Source organism: Struthio camelus, chromosome 4 (genome assembly GCF_040807025.1).
Source record: "Struthio camelus isolate bStrCam1 chromosome 4, bStrCam1.hap1, whole genome shotgun sequence".
NCBI classification, from domain to species: Eukaryota; Metazoa; Chordata; class Aves; order Struthioniformes; family Struthionidae; genus Struthio; species Struthio camelus.
The window spans coordinates 53,965,662-53,987,261 of record NC_090945.1 but is presented as its reverse complement, the minus strand read 5'-3'; the positions used below and the strand labels follow the sequence as shown (position 1 = coordinate 53,987,261).

Below are 21,600 nucleotides of genomic sequence, written 5' to 3'. Positions count from 1 at the left end.
ATATGTACAATGTATACTTACATATAAAGTATACACATGCAAACATAGATGAACAAAGACATACACAAAGCACCTCATCATAGAAGCTGTGGCATCTCTGTGGCCAATTACAAGCCCCAGTTGTAAACATTATTTTCCCTGGGGAATATTTCAGTAATTAATGAGTGCTGTAGCTGTGCGGAGATGGAGCAGAGTGTGCTGACATTATGGTTTCCCCAGTGGTGTAGCTGGGACTGAAGGATTCAGACAACTTCTTTCCCACCACACTAGGCAGAGCTGAACTTAAAACTGTGTCAGTATATATTTATACTCTTTCTTTTCCAAGGGCAGAAGGGCTGTTTAAGTCTTCCACATCTGGCTGCTCTCTCCCACCCTTTTCCTGTGGGAAGCTCTTCTCTCACATCTTCAGCCACAGAGATGGGGAAGAATAGCTGTATGGGGGACTCTGCAGCAGCCCAAAGGTCAGGGGAATCTTCCTGGGAAAACTGATTAAAAGTAGCATTCTACTCTGAAAAGTGATTCTGCAGAAATGTCAGTCAGTTGTCTGAGTGACAGAGACATGTTGAATCACAGGAACCAATTTAGAAAAGTTGGAGGTTCTGGTAGGTGGGAGCTCTAGGTACAGCGCCAAACAGTGCAGAACTGCAACTAATATGTTTTCTGGAAGTAAAAATAATAGAGTATTAGTTAATTAAGACCAAAGACATTGGTGTGGAATTCCCTTTGATGTCAAAACTATGCGACCAAAATGTTGGAGCAGTTCATGTTTCTCACAAGGTGTCTACAGTGCACAAATGGGATGTAGCGCAAAAGAGCCTCACCAAACTTCAAATAAACAAGCTTGAATGTAATGAAAAATCCAACAGCAGGAACACAAAGCTCTACCTGAGTAGTTACCCTGCGTCCAGGATCAAAGACCAGTTTATTAAAAGATAACTTGAATATCTTTATACAGAGGTTCGTTGTAAAGTGTGAATATATCATCAGAGTTGGTTTTTTTCAGGCATCCTGGAAGCTCAGTGAGATAGTGACTGTGTCTGGTTATCTGAGCCCTTCTTTTTCACAAAAACAATGGCAAGATAACTTTCTCCCTTCTCTAAAGTGAAAGTTGAGACTCCTCAAAGACAATTCAGTGTCTGAGGCTATTAACACATACAGTTCATGGGCTCTGTTGATGTTGGGAAAGAAGAAAGATTTATGTTTCAGAAGCTATGCAGAGCATACAGAGTTGATAATTGTAATGCTGCTCCACAGCGTCACTTTTGTAGTGCCATATTTAAAAAGGAGTTACAGCTTAAGCCTCAGCATTCCCTTTCTGCTGGAACATGCTGTTGCTCTCTCTCTGGTGGTCCCGACATCAGCCAGTGTGCAGCCGTATGTGCAGAACTCCATTGGACTTGCATGAAATAATGCAAGTAATTTCTGAACTCAGTAACCCCTCCACCCCACAGACAAATCAGGCTACAAGACTTGCTCCTATTTCACACCTCAGAGAGACTCAAGATATAAGTCACAACCGCAATTTATGAAATTGCCTCCTCCACTTCTTTCAGGCAAATTAAGGTGTCATTTTGATGGACAGTTATGTGAAAAAGTGAAAGAGATAAAAAGAAGCCAATCCTCATGATCCTTTATCATCCCATCATCCCATGATCACATTTCATTCTTTAAATGTGCCAAAACTCAGGTTGTCTGGTTCAGCTTCAGCATGCCACCTAATATAGCTTACTGAGGCAATTTGTGTAATTCATTATGGCTAATCAAACTGTAAGTACCTTGGCCAATTCTGACCCCCAGAAGAGAAAATGTTAAGTTGGTGAACAGTGTCTGTGTACACGAGACTGTACAGCAGCAGTTAATAGGCAAGCAATCTACTGATAACTATAACAAAAAGTGTGTTTTCTTTGCTGATGAGGCTGAGCAAGTTCCTTGGCATGTGTGCCTTCTACTTTTAGAGCCTTCGTTAACATGGCCTCAGTTGCTTAACGGCTGAAACTTGTCACAGGTTGCTAGAAGTACTTGTGGGTTACCTCAACATTGTTCACTGGAAAACAGAAGGTGATTGCAGCTTTCCTGTCACTCCCCCATACACTCCCCTTGGTACACCCCTTGGATATCTCAAATGGCAGGCTGGCCTTAACGCAGCTGAAGAGCAAGTACTGCCAGAATTTTTTCCTGCTGTTATGGAAAAGCAATAATTCATTACTGACTCTACGTAGCCAAGATCTCTAAAGAAAATAAACCCACAAACTGAGGGAAAGAATAAAAATTGTCATTCAGTGTTCAAGCAAATATACTTTTAAATTTTCAAACTTTTCTTTTTTTGCAAATGGATAATTAATTATTTACAGATGTACACTACTTTTCTGTGATTTATTTGAATGTTCCTTTGTTGTTGATCAATCTAATAAAATATACTGTGTTTTTTATTTGTTAAGACAGATTATAAATATTTCTTGACTGTTTTTTTTCTCCTTTGCAAACCTTTTTTCCTCTATATTTGTACTTGAGAAGGTTAAAGGACAACCTGTCCTGGATAATAAAATCCCTTGTTTATCTAGTGACTAGATGTATTCCAGACAGCCAAAACGTGAAGCTTCTGTTCTGCCAAGTAATTCTGTCATGACCTAATGGGCATTATCCTGTTTGCAAGGGAGAATGCTTTCATTTTTATGACATTTGCATTCCTCACCAAATCACTGACTGGGAATAATATTACAGAATCACAAAATCACAGAATGGTTGAGGTTGGAAGGGACCTCTGGAGATCATCTAGTCCAACTCCCCTGCTCAACCAGGGTCCTCTAGAGCACATTGCCCAGGATCACATCCAGACGGGTTTTGAATGTCTCCAGCAAAGGAGACTCCACAACCTCTCTGGGCCACCTGTCCCAGCGCTCTGTCACCCTCACAGTGAAGATGTTTTCCTTATATTCAGATGGAACTTCCTGTGTTTCAGTTTCTGTCTGTTGCCTCTTGTCCTGTTGCTGGGCACCACGGAGAAGAGATTGGCCTCATCCTCTCGATACCCCCCCTTCAGATACTTGTACACATTGATGAGATCCCCTCTCAGTCTTCTCTTCTCCAGGCTGAACAGGCCCAGCTCTCTCAGCCTTTCTGCATAGGAGAGATGCTCCAGTCCCCTCATCATCTTTGCAGCCCTCCACTGCGCTCTCTCCAGGAGTGCCATGTCTCTCTTGTACTGGGGAGCCCAGAATTGGACACAGTAGTGCAGGTGAGGCCTCAGCAGGGCTGCGTAGAGGGGCAGGATCACCTCCCTCGACCGGCTGGCAACACTCTGCCTAATGCAGCTCAGATCCCATTGGCCTTCTTGGCCACAAGGGCACACTGCTGGCTCATGCTTAACTTGTCATCCACCAGGGCTGCCAGGTCCTTCTCTGCAGAGCTGCTTGCCAGCAGGTCAGCCTCCAGCCTGCCCTGGCACACAGGGTTATTCCTCCCCAGGTGCAGGACCCTGCAGTTGCCTTTGTGGAACTTCATGAGGTTCCTCTCCGCCCAAATATATTGCCACAAATTAGGTGGAGAAGGGGGAGGAAGCCATAGTCTAGCCTCTCCCTCCACATTATCAGCCAGTCCAGGCCATAAGGACATAAAGGCACCATTAAGTACCTTCCTTTAGATAAAATTTCCCTGAAAACATTATTAATAGAATTAATGAACCAACCTTCACCTAAGTGAACCTTGTTTTGTAAGGTGTGATATCTTTGGCAGCGTTATTAGGCTGATTAGAGAAATACATTCTTTGCTTCTCTTTTCACTTTCTGCCACCCCTTTGCCATGTTTTGCATGACACAATAATAACCCAGATACTTGGGCTGACGTCCTACATTCTGCTATGCAAATTACTTATAATCAGTATTGTGAACCCCATTTAAAAGCATGCTAGATTCCAAAAATCAGGATAATTGTTTAAAACTCATCAGGTTTCTCGATGTTAAATTTTATTTTAATTTCATTTATCTTCAGGGCCTGTGAGACTCACTTGGATCAAGATGCACATTTTCTAGGTTTTTCTTTATAACGCAAGAGGAGATTTTCTCCTAATCTCAGACTCAGATATTGAAGAAAGTGTCATTTATTGACAAGGATTGCAACATTTAATCAAAACTGTTGTCCTGAAGACAGGGCAATTTGAAGACAAATAACTTTTTGGTTGCAAATCTCCTGGCTGAATAGGTTTCATCCTAGTACTGTAATTTCATTGAATAGTTAGTGTGCATCATGAAAAAAACCTTTGCTGTACTGCTCAAGTTAATGAGGTAGCTAGTTCTTAGTAGGCTCATAAAGTTCCATACTATACCTGAAAGGCCCAGAAAAGGAAAGAAGAGAAATTCTACTGAGAATAGTAGTAAAAGTAGTCAAAATGTGGAAACACATTGTGATTGTTTAGAGAACAGTCCTGTGATTTACTCTTCCTCAGATAAACAGAAGATTGTTCATTCCTCTGAGCCATGAATAAGCCACGTCAATAAGTCCCTAAACAGTCGACTAATCTCAATATATGTTTCTCTTCTTTTTTTTTGATCAGATTGATCCTGCACATGATCACACAAGGTGATAGACTCACGGTGCAAAGGCTGAATCACAGTTATAGATGCTTGGCAGCTTTCAAGGTTTGCAGGTCTGAAAAAGCCTTCCTGTAGGAGGAGAAAGGCAAAATCGAGCCAGGTTTAAAATGGAATTTGCTCTGCTTATGAAAGGAGCTGTGCAATGTCGTAGTCTCATCAAGGAAGACAAAGGTACTTATGGGTATTTCCATGCTGCGGTCCAAGCAGTTACATCTAACAGTGTAGTGATGGCAGCGTGGATCTCATTAGCTTGGAAGAATTCTTGTTTATTTACCTTGTAGTCACGGAGGTATGTAGCTCATCGGTGACTCCAAACATGCCCCAAAAACTTGGGCAAACAAACAAACATGTCTTGAGCAGGTCTGTAGTCAATACTGAACTCCATGCCCATACTAGTTTCTGACATAGCCAGTTTAAAGCTAGACTGTATGTGAGCCACAGCTGCACATTAGGCTATAGAATACACAATCCCTGTGAGGCTGTGAAACCAGAAGACTGGAAACACTGTTATTTGCTTTAATTATTTGATAAATTAGTACTTGCTAAGCCCTTTGAACCAGAACTGATACATTTACAAATGGCCAGTGATAAACTGAAGGCTGACAATCTGAATTTGAGCCTAAAGAAACGGGAACTGTTTCAAAAATAGGTAATTTACCCTGGCTGCACAATCTGTGGGAAAGGACTTTTCACTGAAAAAAAAGGAAAGCTGTGCCTATGCAAGAATACCAGATTTTCCAGAAACATGCATGCTGAACTCTGTGGGACTCCGATGCTTTTTATAAAAAGAAGTTATGGATTTGTCAATATTGCAAAAACATCACAGAGCAGGGTAGCTCATGGGAGAGCCCCCTTTATACTGGATATAAATATTTAAATTCACATCTTGAAGGCAATATTAACACAGAAACAGACACACACACACACACACACACACACACACACACGTGCACACACAACCATTTCAGGTGGAATCTTTACAGAAGAAAAAAAATATTCTCTAGTCTAATAGCCTAAACCTACACTATTAAGTATTAATCACTTAATTGTAATGAATACTGTTATTCATCATGAAAATAGCTATATCTAAGACATAAAACACTTTGCCTGAAAAACCTATGGCATTTGGACCCCAAAATGAAATGAAAGTGAATATATTTAATCTACAAGTCCTCTATGAAAAGGATAAATAATTAGGTGGTGTTGAAACTGGTCTAGGCCTTCATGGCTTTTGCCAGTGTCCTTGACAGCATTTGCCTCTTCAGGGAATCGTATGGATGCGGAGTTGGTAGAAGCATTGTAGGATTGATATAAAATCTTTATGGAAATAAGTTAACTTTATTTTTTGTAAAATGCAATTTAAGTAGCTGGTTTGAACAGAGGATAGCTGACTTGGTAATGTGTGATCACTGGTCTATTGCCATTATTTTCTGAGTAAATTTTAAGACCTGATGAAGGCAAATTTATAGAAGACTTTATTATCAGCAGGTGAAATATTAGTCATCTGTGACACACTCATGGCACAAGATTGGATTATCATATAAATGAAACAAAATTTGTCTGAAAGTTGTGATCAGAACAAAAGAGTTAAATCTAAAGGTGTCACATAAAAACACAAAGACAGTGCAGACTTTTAAGCCTGTGGAAATGGAAAGGACTTTTCTACCTTAAAACGGCAGTAGAGTGTATTGAACGTGTTTCGTGTGTTTTGTCTACTACTTATGGTCTTCTGCACTAAAAGAGGTATGCCTCCTTTCTACAAACATGAATACGTTCATCTCCTGCCTTTCATTCAGCTACTACTTAATGCTCAGGGTACCTCTGCTTGCCTTGCTTTTTCATTGCATTCTTAATACTTTCATAGTCTTTTGAGGCAACTGTACAGCTCCCACTTTTCTAAAATCTAAGAATTTTTGACAGTCCTGCTTGGATGTTCCCATATGATTATTTTTTCTGGTATTTTTACAATACTAACCACCTTCTGCATGATTGTTCATATTTTCATTCTTGGTAACTATAAATTATCAGATTATTATTCTCTTATAGAAATTTCAATTTTGAAGTATAAAGTGCCTTCTCTTTTCAACACTTCTCTTTTTTGAGTAGTCTAAATTCAGCCCTGGTTTAAGAAAGATAAATCTCATTGACTTCCTTTGGGATTGCACCAATTTACACCACATTTCCTTTTGAAATGTTAACATAGAACTGCTACCTCCAATAGCTTCTATGCAGAAACAGTGGCCTCTATCATTCTGCTTCTCACAGCACTTTTTCCAGTTAATTTTTCTGCTGGACTAAAATGCTACTCACTTCCAGATAAATAATTTTGAAACAGCATGGACTGGAAACACTGTCAATGTCTATATTCATCTATGTTTGCATTTGGATGTCTTGCTTCTTCTGAGCTAATCTGATTAATTTGTTCTACTGCATTTTGTAGAACATAACAAAGAGAATAATAAGACAACATCGTGTAATCTAAACTGAGGTGGATAAACAAAAAAAACCCCCACCTTTAAAAATTCATGTATCTATTGTAATTTCTGCACTAGCCAGTTGTATCATTAGTTCTGCTGTTCACAGAACAACTTCTGTTTTCTTTAAGAATAAAGTAGGGATGTGTATATACATAAAAATATAGGTATGTACATATATACGCACACTTATATGTCACATATGGTGGCAGAATATCACACTCAAAAAAAAAGAGATGAGCAGGTGCACAGACAAAAATTTTTCAGGGTATTCCCAACAATTTGACATATTTTAGATTATAGTACTGAGAGGAAAGGTTTTATGTTAAGACGCACACAGGAAGAAAGAGATGATGATTGTAAGATTTATTCCAGCTATTCTTAATGCTAGTTATTCTCAGTATTAGCCATTCTTAGCCTTACTAAGACTACTCTTAGTCTTGAAATGTGCTTTTTAGACATCTGGACACAGGGAAAGATCTGAATTATGTGGGCTGAAGGAGAGGGAGGCACAACACCTCTCCAACCTGCAGACGGACAGAGCTGCCGAGTGCCCTGCAACTCCTGTAAGAAAGACAAGGCATGTGGGAAGCAGCAATATACTTTATTAGGCCGATTGACAACACCGGAATGAAAAGGACAAGTGCCATACATGTGACAGGCGGTCCTACATCCTGGGCGGCGTGTTTCGCTGCCGACTCTCGGGCAAGTTTTGCCTGTGGTGTACCTCCAAAGCAACTTCTGAGGTGCTGTCTGTCAAGGCCGCTGCCATGGCTTTCCTCTGCTTCCCACCGCTCCTTGGATCTGAGCCACAAAATCCCCCGTGGAGCTGCACTGGGGGCGGTGTCCCTCCCATAAAACACGCCTGAAACCTGTCTCGTTAAACATCTGGCACAAGCTGTAAAAGTTTGTAGGCTAGGAAGCAGTCTGAAGGCAGGTAACCTCGGGGCGGGGGTGGGGGGGGGGGGAAAACGGCGGCTCGTTAAAACTGTGCGGCTGCACGGTGTCTCAGCCTGCTGCGAGCAGCGTTTCAGGGCAAAACCGGGTCAGAAAAACCCTGGCGGGCGTTACGGCTAAGCGAACTGCAGAGGGCCGCGAGCCGGTGCGTAACGGTCGCTCCGCGACCGTTAGCGGGGCCGGCGAGGTGGGCGCGAGGCGGCCGCCGGGGCCTGTGGCGCGGGGCCTGGACCAGCCCGGCCTGCCCGCGGCGCGGCCGGCCAGGCAGGGCGGGAAACGCCGGCGAGACAAGACAAGGCCCGGCCCGGCCCGGCCCTGCCGCGCTGAGAGAGGCGGGGAGGGCGGGGAGGGGGTCGGCGGGGCGGGGTGGGGTGGGGTGAGCCGGCCCCGCACGTGTGGGAAGGCCGGGCATGGGGGCTGCGTGCGAGCAGGAGCGCCCCGGCTCTCGCCGCTGAGAGACAGCACCGGCGCCGCCGCCGCACCGCCCGCCCTGCCCGCCGCCGCCGCCGCCGGGAGCCGTGTGCCCGGGCCCCGTAAGTGGCGCCCTTCTCCCGCCTGGGGAGCGGGTGGGCGAGGGGCGCAGGGCGGCGCCGGGGGCTCCTCGTGGCCGGCGGGCGGGGGGGGGGGGCAGCGCCATTCGGCGGCCTCTCGCCCGGCCGGGACGTGGCGGCGCGGCGCGGCGCGGAGCGGTGCGGTGCGGTGCGGAGCGGAGGAGCTCCACGCCTCGCAGCGCGCTGCGACGGGCTACCGGGCGTCAGCCCGGGCTGCCGTCCCTCCGCGCCGGGGCGCGGGCGGCCCTTGCCGCGCCTGTCTCTGAGGGCCGGGGGGGGCTCGGGCCGGGCACACGGCGCCGAGGGAGAGGCGCAGCCGGAGGCCGGTGATGATGGGAGACCTGCTGGTTGTTGGCTGTTCCTGGGGCGGCGTTGGCTGCTGCTGAGAAGGTTTGGAGGCGTGGATGGGTGACAGTGCCCTCCCAGGGTTCCCAGCCGGCTAGCTCAAGCGGTGACTACCTGCAGGCACTGTCCGTAGAGGTTTTACTGAATTAAAACGTGCCATCACAGTGCGACCTCAAATCTTCAGTGCATTTTAAGAAGCTGGGAAAATCATACTCCAGTGGAGAGCATGCAGTGGGTGCCGGTCCCTTGCTGCTGTAAAGCAAGTTTAGGGAAGACAAGATTCTTGCCTTCTGCCAACTTTGCATGTTTAAATATAGAAATGTGTTTGAGGTGTATGTCATCCAGTGTGTAATGCTACTGGCAGCTGGAGAAAGCCAGTCTAATAAAATAATCTTTAAAGTTCTCTGAAGCAGCAGAACAGATTTCTTTATTTTAAAATATTGGTTATCACTTGAGATTTATGATACTGCTTTTACAGTAGAGTCTTACAGTCCTGAGGCAAGTCTTGCATCTGTGTTAAACTAAATTGGTACGGGGGGGGGGGGGGAAATATCACACCACTTTATTTTGACAGTGAATGTAGTTTCTGCTGATTGTTATGCAGGTGCTTAACACATCATTTCTCCCAAAGTAATAAAACTGACTTGTGAAGGAGATAGAAATTTCCTAAAGTTTAGTCCAAGGCTGTGAAATGAACTCCTCTGAGACCAAAGGGCTTGGGCTAACTGCAACACTGTTTCAAGTACATTAATGCATATTATGTATTTATTTTAAAAGCTTTCACACCCAGTTCCCTTTATAAGTGTTAAACAAATGCACTGGGAGGCATTCAAGCGCTTCAGAGATGTGGAATGTAAGACAAGGGATCATGGCATGTAGACCTTGTATATATTGAAACAGGCTGATGATAATTTGTTTATCCTTGAAAGACAAAACAAATTCTATGAAAAGTTCATGTAGACACTGTGCAGATTCAGTACACAGTGGCTCTTGGAGAACTTGGATTAGAATTTGGATTGCACAGTGTGGAAAATGTTTTGAGCTCTGGTTTGTGTTACCTAATGGCATGAAATAACACTAAGACTGACAGTAAAAACAGGTATAAGGCCTATACAAAAACTAAACTTGTTTTCATTGACACCTGTGATGTACTATATTGTCAAACAAAAAGAGGCATGGTGCTCATTCTACTTGTAAGCAGAAATCCATTGCTGCAGTTGATTGCATTTAACTCTACCCCAGTCCCCATACTATTCTTGTGAACCCTGCTGGGTTCTAACATGCAAATTAGGACAGGAATAAAACAAAACAGTAGAGACATAAGAAGCCATGATGATATGTTTTGAAAAGTGCAATGACTTCTTTAGATGAATGACATATGTTTTTAGTCTTTTACTATGTGTTATGATGAAGATTACCTGAAGTAATCTGTTGTCTAACTAATGCTGTTGAAATACAACCTGTGCTTCTTCAGACTTGAATGAAGACTGGCGGTCTGTGAGGTTTTAATGCAATGAAGTTTTGATCCTGAAGCTCAGTATGTTGGCTAGAATGTGCATAAATGGTCTGACCAAGATTCTTGACCTCAGCAAAAATGTGCTTGATAAAATGCGTAAAAATGTAGTTGCTTCTGGCTTAGTACCCACTTTTCGCTTAAATCAAAACCACTTTCGAATTTCTTAATAAATTCATATAATTTACATATATTTTCAACTTATCTGCATATAATTTTAACATTTTTGCTCAGCGTAAGGTTCTAGTTAACAAGATACTTAAGGGTAAGGGTAATAGTGAATGCAAAGTTATTGGTGCCATCTATTAGCTGTATTATGGGGATGTTTGCTTACAAGTATATTGGCGTAATAAGTTAAGTGGTGGTGAGCATGAGCAAACAGGTAAGATAAAAGGAGAAAAACAAATAAAAAATCTTTTTGAAAACTTACTTTTTGTTTTCTGAATGTTTTAGCAACAACAGTATATTTTGAAAAAGAAGTCATCTGTTTGTAATTTTCTGGTTGCAGATGGCTGTTACAATGTCTAAAACCAGGCGGAACTCCTGCCTAAGCATATTGGCCACAAGGATCCAGTAGTGTAGAACTCCCCTGGGAGAAGAGAATTACAAAAAAAATATATCTTAAGTCAAAAGACATGAAACCTAATGATTTTAGGAGTATACTTCTTGTAGGGACCAGAATGGGACAGAGATTAACTTTGTAACTGTGGAAAAAACTGCAGATCTACTTAAGTCAATGTGGCCTTTAGCTTGCTATAAAATGCACATTGCTTCTACCTTTCAGCTAACATTCACTGAAAAGTAACCAAGAAAAGTTGTGGCATGCATTCATTACAGAATGAAATGTATTGAAAGGTACAGTGAGGATTTAATTCCCTCTTTTGTACCTTGGCAGATTTTCGTTCTTTTTGCAGTAGAGTTTATGTTTAAGAGAGAGAATAGTGAAGGGGAAAGACTGCAGACAAAAAAGAGCCTAAGCCAAATCTCATTCTCTCAATTGTCATAGAGATTGTAAGATCATAAAGTTTTCTCAGCTCTGTTCATATAGCTTTTCCTCATCCTCACCCATATTGGTTCTGTAGGTATAGGTTCTGACATCTATCTGTCATGGTACAGGTATCGTTCTGACAAAAAACAGCATGGCGTCCTTTCCTGGTTTGCTTGCTGTCCTGTTTTTAACCAGAATTCTCCCCTACTTGTAGGGTAATATACCTCTGGGTAGAATCCTTTAGAGAATCTTGCTTTTAGATAGGTAATGTTAGGGCATTAACTTAAAAAACAGAGTGCATTGTTTTAGCTACCAGTTCTATCTTGGACTTAATGTTCCTTTTTGATACTGGAACAATCAGTTTTCTGCCATTTCTTCTTTTTCCTTCTTTCTCCAGGTTTTTCATCAATGAAAATGTTTTGAAAACATGTTGAAAATGTTTTATCAACTTCAGACTTACACAGAGAGAAGCCAATGGAAATTAAATATCAGAATGGAGCCGGGAAAAGGGAAGCAAAACAGTAGCAATAGTAATTGTTGATGGCATGGTAATTTTGACTTCCGTAATAATTAGTGGCCCTTTCTTTTTCCCTCTTTCTGCAAGAGCAGCAGGTGTTGACAGACAGTCCGTGATCAGACTCAGGGAATGGTACATATACACAGATGAGAAAGTGCTCCAGAGGTGACATGCACAAGGAAGGTGGAAGGAGTTGTTCAGTCTCTCAACCCTTTGTCCTAAATTTTTCTTCCTGTCTTTCTAAAACGTTGAACATTATGAGATCACCTTCATTCTGGCACATGCTAAGCAGGTAGTGATCTGTCAGTACTATATAGCCAAATATGTAGAAGACAGTTTTCAGTGCCTTTTTTACACATATTTGTGACTTTAGAGCAGAACTTCATGTATTCACATTAGCTTTTCACATAATAAGACATTAAAATCATTTTATATGATTCTAGAATTATTAAAAAGTAAATAGTTGGAGTCATGTATCTGAAATTTTTCATGTATCTGAAAGTACCCACCTTCATGACCCTTTTACAATTGTCATGTCACCTTGATCACATGTGGGGGTCCTTTAATGTTACATACCATTCTGATCCTTAGTCTTGCCAGTCCTTCAACCTTCTGTGCATCACCCACTTGTGGGCGGCTAAGAAACGTCTTCATTCCACTGATTTTTTGAACTAATTAGTAGCTAAACAATTCAGTTTTGGTGAATCAAAGGACAGGACTATTAGAAGGAAATGGTTGAGTTTTCAGAAAATGACAAATATGTAGTCTTCTCTGCTGGGAAAAGCATTCATGTAAGTGATCTGCCACTACAGCTCCAGTGAGAGTTGTAAAGGTTACTGGTAAAAGTGGCTTCTGGGATTCTGAAGTTTAGTCACTGCTGATAGTCATCCAAGATCTGCAATATTACCTTGTCTGATCCCAACATGGTAATTCATCTGAGTGGACATATGCCAAGGAGAAAATCATTTAGAAAAGCACTGGATGTTTGTATTGCCTTGACAAGTTCGTGCTTATGTGCAGCATGAGAGAACTTGGAATGTAAGATAGTGAAGGGAAAATGTGTTGTCATGTGCTTTACCACAGCATGAGCAGTTGGATCAAGGCTTCTTGTTCTAGAGAGCTGGAGAAGAAACGCACCATTAAATAAATAAATAAATAAAGCATTCTACTTGCAAGATGACTGTTGCAGATGTCTTAATGTGGAGACATCATCTGCAGCAGTTTTGTACACAGATATCCCGTAGTTCTATCAATCTCACTTGACCATGAACCTCAACAGTAATGAGGGTGGGCAGTTTCTGAGAGTCTAAAAAGTCAATAGTCTAGTGATTGGTGTTGGGTCTGTGCTTACTGAATGTAACTTGAGGAGAGATGCTACTACAGTACCAGGTATAAAATATTGTCATTTATTTTTCATTTACTGTGGGAATCTGCAAAACTAGACTGCAAACTAGACTGCAAATCTGCAGTTCTAGACTGCAAAACTTCCTATACATACATGTATGTATATACCCATAATAGGTTACAAAGAATTTAGCAACAAACTAGAGTAGAACGTTAGTATCGTTAGTTGTAAGGGCCTCTGCCTTTAAGTCTAAAGTATACCATTCGGATATCATAAAATTAATAGAAACTTGAAGGAAGACCTAACCTCTCAAAGTGTAGCCCAGACAGCGATAAGCTCACATTTTGTATGGTGTGGAATAGCAATGGAAAAGACACTGTAGTTCTGATAACAGGTGGATAGTTTGTTTTGGGTTATAGCTCCAAGAAGCAACATCGTCTTGTCTAAAACTAGTATACATAAGAATCTACTGCATTATGAAAAATTATGAAAAATTCTGAAACATTTTATCTGACTTCTCCAAAACTTTTTTTGGAGAGGTAAACTCTCTTACTAGTGTGTCTGAGCATGTGCACACATCTGACAAATAGAACTGCACAAGCCAAACAGGAAAAAAATGAAGGAAACAGTCATATATAAACCATCACATATTATCATCCTTATTGTCCACAGACCCCAGTTCTTCCATCTCACTTTTTCAACCATCCTTTCCTACCACACCTAGTAGTTGACCAGGAAAGACCTCTGTGCAGTTGACAGAGAAATGTTATGATGTTTGGTACCTTCAATTCTGCATGACAGCTCATCAAAAATGCAGTAGAGTGCACACATGACAGTTGCTGTTTCTGATATGGAATCAGGATGGGCAGAGTCAATGTTTGTGTTTGGATGTTATGCCATAGTCCCCTTTATCACTAATAGCAAGCTGGTTTTGCCTCTTTATTTGTGATGGTAACATCAGTTTTTGTAAGTCTTGCATGGCTGTTCTCACTACATTACCTTATATCAGACAATGATCTTGTCAGATGTAATGCCAGCAAGGGATGATACCTAATTCTATTTGCCCTGTTGTATTGGTTATTAGAATTTAGGAGAACAGTGGATTATCTGCTGTAGAAAGGTCTTACCTTGACAAAATCCAAGTAAATGAGCTTTCCTCCCAGATCTTCTGCAGGGAATTAGCTAGGAATAATTTATCAGTTGAGACTGAACTGAGGGAAGAGGCAGTAAACTCTAACGAATTATTATTTGTCATATTTTACTACTACTGTCTTTTCTGTATGGTATACAGCTTCTCTTTGCCTGTACTTTTTATTCTCCAGAATAAAATGTAAATTTCTGAGAAATATATGGAATAAAGTTATTTGCTTTAAAGAACATTGGGGATTGGATTCAATGCAATGTAGTGTTTGCTCTTTTTTTTTAATGTGAAAACAGTGAACTACCCGGATAACCTGTTTTGTAGCTATGTGAATTCATATAGCTAATCCCTGGTCCTCCCCGTTCTGTATGAGGTTGTTAGTTATCTCTTTGTCTAGAGTTTGATTGCAAGCTGTTTGACAAGATGGGAAACCATGTGCATTGTGGTTATGGAATAAATAATTTAAATGGAATTTGGAAAGGATTATTTATTGTCCTCTTTTCAGTTTCCCCAGATTGTGAAACATTTCCATATTAGTTAAGGAAAATGTAACATTTGGATATCATGAAGATATCTCATTACTCCCATGAGGACTTAAATTAATTCCTCTGAATTTAGTGTTTATGCATGATTTGTTACAGTATGGATTTTATTCTGCCCTTGAATATTTTTGGAATATCACGCAGTTGAGAGAAAACAATGGGATGTAACTTGCCATGAAATACTTTCAGCATTGTGAATTAGGTGAAAAAGCCTGTGGAAATACAGAATTAGCATGAATGTGCGGTACGCTGAGGTACACTGTTTCAGTGTACTTTTTAGAAGCAGCGTTTTAGATGATTAGGCTGTATTTTTGACCCTCATAACAATAATCTAACTTGTTTTAAGATGAGAATTCAGGATACCTACAGTGCACTTCATTTGCATTCTTAAAATTCCTCTTTTGGAGAGATGTGCCTATACTAAGCTAACAGAAAGTATTCGAGTGCAGTCAGTAGTATAATTTAATTTCTCTCTTTTGTTGTTGTAAGGATTTGAAGAGAGGGAGAACTTCTAAGGGTGGCATCATGAAGCATCAGTTTTGTTGTGTGGAAATTGTGGGCCAGCAAGAATTCTTGTAGGTTTTTGCAGCAATATTTGTGTGATAATTTATATATTGGATTGTTGTTTTCTATTTTTTTCCCATGCACTATATTTTTTGTTTTTCTGGAAACACAAGCTATATTACACCTATTCAGGGCTAACCAAACTGTGTCCACCCTCCTTTCTTTAGATGAGGTGAGGAGTGCGCAGGGGCAGATCTGCAGGCGAAACCATGTCCCCTCCTGTGTGAAGGGGAAGTCTCTAGTGGAGGGCTTCCTCCAGGCCTCTATGGAGAAAGGACTTTTATGGGCTAAGAACGGTGGTAGTCTGCTGCCAAGCACAGAAGGCTACTGTGAAAGTACATAGACAGTTCAATGTGATAAAATTGAAAATGAAGCATTCATACAGACTTAATTTTAGTGGTCTAATTCTACAGTGTAGAAGTACCAATATACACAAATGCATACTATTTTGCATAGCCTGAGCTTTTAACATTAAGATAGTTTTCTGAATGTGTTGCCTAGTTCTAGAGGGCAGTGGTTGAAACTGGCGATTAAAGTGAAGAAAATACTTCATGTAAAAATTCTTCATGTAACAGGTAGTGAACTTCTGGAACACGCACCCCCAGAAACTATGAAGTGAAATAGTATTGCCAAGTTTGAAAAGGAATAAGACAAACTCATGGACTCTGACCCCATAAATGCATACTAAAAGGACTAGTCAGGGACATGCCCTCTAAAAACAGTTAAGGATGCTGGGAGATCCTGGGAGCGTCTGAGAGGAGCAGACTGAGCTGGTGTACCTGCTTTCCCTAGATAGCATCTCCTGGTGCCACTGCTGGAGGCAAGGGTAGCAGTCTGACCAAGGAAGGCATCTCTTACATCTGTGAATTTATTTTTCAAAACATCTCTCTTTTTTTTTTTTTTCAGTGAGGCACGAGTAAGCACCAGTTTAATTCCTGTACTGACAAATTAAGGAGAGAAATATGGCAGTTATCTAGAATTAGATCAATAAAAAGATCTATTATGAAATTCAGTGATATAAGGAACATACAGTGCTTGGTTAGAAATACTATAAAATTCTATGAAATTTGCAATTATAAAATTCACTGTTGGATGGAAAAGTTGAAAATAGTACTTCTTAAAATAATATCTAAGAGGAGACTTCACTAATAAATCTAATAAGCCTAGTTTGGGTTTTCGTTGTTTTAAGATGACCTACCTATCCCTGCAGTACTTCAAAGCTTACTTTATCTCATCCTTTCTGTCAGTTTTATTCTGTGTTTGAATTGGCCAATATACTTATTGTGAGTAAAGATTAAAATATCTTTTCAAGTTCCTTCATAAAGTCTCACATTTACTCATAAGGACATCATATGTGAGGAACTGCTCTGCTGTTCCTCATATTCTCACCATGCTGTCTTTCCAATTTTTAGTCTTATTTTTCAGTGCGGTGGAGACCGCTACACTTCACGTATACATCAATTTGTGTGGTATAACTTGGTTATCTGTGGAGATTTGTGCTGGTGTAAATAAACAAACTATCCTGCAGACCTATACCACCAGCATTTGGGAGCTAAAAACATGTTTGGAAATTGACTTGGAGAAGTGAAATATTTTTCCTAAGGTCACTAACTTCCTTCTCCCAATATTTATATTTTTTTCCCTTCTTGCCTAGAGCCAAATGGATTCTTGTAATGTCTGTCTGTTATGTAAAAGCGCTAAATTCTTAGCTGATAGAGATTAAAGTCAACATCCGTATTGTTTTTCACTAACCTTGAAAGGATTTCCTAGCTTGAAACCACAATTAGCTGATCTAGTCAGACTCTTGGGGGCTAAGCAACTGAATGGAACTTGAGCACATTCATCATCTTTAGTTGAGGCTACTGTGTCTATACACAATGATGATATGCAGAGGCTCCCCTTGCTGCCCTGCTCTCTGAACCGTTTTTTCTGCCCAGGGAAATACATGGTTGATGGGACAAAACATCTAGGAAGAAACTGAGAAAGATCATTATATATGAAATATGATTTGGGCTTATGGAGCTTGGAGAGAATTTAACTTACAAGGTCCTCTATGGTGGCTTGTTTTCTGTAACCTAAACACATCTTTGGAAGGGATGCCAGTGGTGGCTAAAGAAGAGATGGTAGTATATTATGTAGGGAAGAAACGGTGGTTCACGTGGTGATTGTTCCGGAGGATTTGGATAGGGAGCAAGTGAATTTCAGTACTTTGTTTAAGGCATGTGATAGACCTAGATCACCTAAGAGCTTTAGGTTTTCAGTCACGTTTTGCATGAGTTTTTGGGCTGCACAGAACTTAAGTTATGAGCTATATCAGTTTTGCATCATTCTCTGGATTTGCATGAAAACTAAACATGTGGAGTAAGTAAAACATTCAGTGCTGGCCTCCTGACATATTCTCAGAACATTAGGAAGAGGAGCGTACTTTGTGGTCTTCGGTTTTACTCCTGCTAACTTGCTAGCAAAAATTTCCTTGACAGTAAAACAAATAAGTTAGAAAACGGTCCTACAGTGGGCACCATAATTATTTAAATGAACACTTCTACTCAAACGAGTTGTTCATAAATCTGTGTTTTCCCCTTGTGGAAAGTGTTGTGACTTCATAATTAATATCTTCTCTGTGTCTTTCTTTGTCAAATATATTTTATTATCCTTTTAAACTAAAAGCAATATAGTGTTGGAGTGAGATATCACTTGCCTGCTCAGGTATAATAATGCTACTTTTGTTACACTGAAGCGCATAATAGTCACATCAGAGCTTGGAGGTCATGGATGTTTTAGGCCAAGATCACCATGAAAACTAATCTGAAAAATAAATGTTCATATGTTGTTTGGAAAAAACCTTCCACCCATTTCTCCCCTGAAAGTGCAGCTTTTGTCATGGTGGTAGAGCCTGATACGGAAAATGCTGTGTAGCGACAAGTTACTCTTTGCTACGAGATGTTCTGGCAAAGGACAGTCTTACAGCAGTGAAATATTCACTGTCTGATTATTGCATGGTGGAAACACAAGAAACTCTCTGTAAGAGAAAACTCAGTCCTGTGACATACCTTTCCTAAATGAAGGAAATCTGTTCTAATTGTTTCAGCATTTATCCCTTAGTGGGACACTACTTCTGAGTATCCGTTCTGGAATTGTTTGCAGTCTCCCATGCAATGCTCAACTATTAGACATATTTTATTAGACCGTGTTAATTTATTACGTGTATGTTCCTTACTCTGAGGCAACTAGTTTCAACATCAGACTTAATAAACCTATTTGGTATTTCTAATTGTCTTGGATGTGAGCTTCTACAAACCTTCCTGAAAGTCTGTAATACTCTGTAAAGCCTTCTATGGTGTTCAATTGCTTATATACTCCGAATCATTAGTTACCTAAGCAAATAATTTTGGATTTGTATTAAATAAGATTTTTTTTCTATTTGACTGTTTTTCTATCCCGTGTGGTAACAGATGGGTTGCACTTAGTTCAATGAACCAGATGAAAAAAGAGCAGAATTTGCAGTAAATTACTGTTGATACTGCATTTTTATCCACACACAGTAAATTAAGTCAACTTCTGATTATGTAAAGTGAATGTTTACACTATTTCATTGTTACTGATTAAAATATGTTGACTATGTTCTGTGAAGAAGGTAGTTTTCCCAGTTCTGTGTGTGCTCATGGGTATAGTCTGAGCATTTCTTCCAGCAGTGTCAGCATAAGCAGCTCTTGTGTCCTACTCCAGACCTCTCTCTTGTTCCTGCTTCAATAACCATCCCCTCTGTGGCTGCGCAGATGTTTGTGGTCCTGGGCAATGAACTGGATTAGGAAACTAATTAATTTTTTTTCCTTGGAATATGTTTGATCAACAATCAGTTCCCTGCTCCAATTTGTCACACAGCCACTCACATGGCTGGGCAGTCACAGCTAAAGGATGGACATAGAGAAGAGAATAAGCGGTATGAGCTGCTTAAATTGTACTGCCATTGGGAGAGACTATAGAATATGCTTCAGCCCATAGCTGTAAAATATGCAATAATTTCTCTTGCCATCTTTGCTTTTTGTCTCTCCTTCCTTTTAGACCTTCATCTTTTCTCCTGGAGAAATCATTATTTGCTAAACTTTGGTCATAGGTGGTGCTTGATCCCTCAAACTTATTAAGCAGGTTTGGGAATTTGTAATCACATTTTTCTGGCAACGCAAGAAATCCTGTAGAGTTCAATTCCGTAGTTAATTTCTTTGGACAGGAATGAAAAAAGTCATACATTTTTAATCAACAAAATGTCCCTCACTAAGTGCATTTTTACTGGTACTTTCTTTTAGATTTGCTTGGTAAATGTCTTACATGCAAAACTTTTTTATGCAGTATTTTGGATTGAGTTCTTAGACCGTTCGTTCATACTTTGCATCTGTTACATCTTTACTATAACTATGTAGTTCTGTTATTGCATATTTGAACTGATTTTGATCTCCTTTTGACATTGCAAATAGGGAATATTTCTGTAGGAGCCTGTGAAATTACAGAAGTTGCAAAACAACCCTTCCCTCACCCCCAAAAATCCTCTCTCAACTCTCATTTGCATTTTTAGGAGGCTGTTACAAGCTGCCAGAGTTCTTTAAAATGAGCTCATTGTGCCTTTTTATGAAAACATGTAGCATTATAGTATATTGGTCCAAACAACTGCATGATAGTTATAAATTTCTCCTCCTGTAGGAGGTGGTGAGTATGCTAACTATCTTCCGTTGGTCAAAATGAGGGAACTATTAAACATGCAGTTTTTTAGCATAGCTGAAACCTAGCTAATAAAAGTGTGGGTTTCAGTGTTCCGTACGGTTTCTGAGGATCTAATAACAAACACTGCTGATAGCACAAACTCAGACAGTGAGTTGATCTAATTGCAACTGTTTGCAGACGTCAGAAAGGCAGCAGAAATACAGAATGATGTGAATGGCGCTCATACTGTTCCTCTGAGAGAGAGATTGGGCTTGAAAGGGCTGGTTGGAAAGAGGCCTGGAGCTGCAAGCAAAGAAGCTTGCTCACTCCTTGTACTTTAACTCCTGCTATGTTCAGGGAAACAGGACTCTGGAAACGTAGAGCGGGGCATCTGAGATATGTGACACTGAATTTCTTCACCTTGCTGAAGCAGATTACAAAACCTTGAAAACAGTTCATCTAAGTCAAAAGGAAAAATCAATGGTTGGTGTAGAAGCTACTTTCTTGGGAGATAATATATAAATGCTACACGTAGAATCCTCACTTGATGTTAAGCAAACCTCTTGAAAAATTCACCAAAGGGCTGAAAGAAAGATCTGAAAGAGTGACATATAGCAGCTTTATTTGCAATACTAATGTGAAGTTGCATTCTCAAAAATAACGAGCATGGCTGCTGGCTTGAAAGTGCAGAACTCTTGCATTTCTTTTAGCAAATTTGGCCACCAGGATTTGAAGAACAACAACAAAAACCCCCCTGTAAAACTCAACTTGAGAAATTAATATGTGAATTGGATAGCCTCTAGAAGTAATCTGCCTGGATGTGGAATTGGGTCAGCCAGGGTCCTTGCATAAGGCTGAATATTTTACCACAGATTTCTCTTCTGGAGGCCCAGGAAGAGAAAGGTTGGATTGCCCTATCAGAAATACTGCAGTCTTTTGTGACTGATACAATTCTACTGAAATGTATTTGACTTTGTTCAATATTGTGGCCCTGGTGAATGATATCACCTGGGAAGATATCTTTCTGAGCACAGAATCTGAGCAGCTGAAATAATAGAAGAGTTAAAGCTCAAACTGAACTTCATTTCTTGTAGCCACAGTGTAGTATGTCAAAAAAAGAGATGTCTTTCGCATCTAGTTATTTGAAAGTCCTTTCAGTCCTTTTAGATCCAGCTCAGACAGTCACTGATAAGAGCTGTTACAAGGAACACGTTTTCTTGCCTCTAGAGGCGAAGTTTGGTATGATATCAGCCTTCAAGAAATGGACGAGTGGAATATACTTGAGACCAAGAAGAACAAAACTCTGTAGCAGTTAAAATCATCCAAGGTCCTTATGTATCTGAAGTAGGAACCAATTTAATTTGTTTTATTATGTGCCA

The 21,600-nt window shown here is 40.5% G+C and overlaps 1 protein-coding gene across 4 annotated transcripts in view; it reads left to right on the top strand.

Annotated features, from left to right (window-relative positions):
- The first annotated feature begins 8,406 nt into the window (after positions 1-8,406).
- The window catches only part of SLC7A2 (solute carrier family 7 member 2), a 58,321-nt gene continuing 45,127 nt past the window's right edge, over positions 8,407-21,600 (top strand). For 2 of the 4 annotated variants that reach the window (XM_068942771.1, XM_068942773.1), the window contains exon 1: positions 8,418-8,553. The gene's annotated coding sequence lies outside the window, so the exon portion shown is untranslated. Of the gene's footprint in view, positions 8,554-21,600 lie in introns of all 4 variants that reach the window. The other 2 variants (XM_068942769.1, XM_068942775.1) reach the window with 2 other exon arrangements.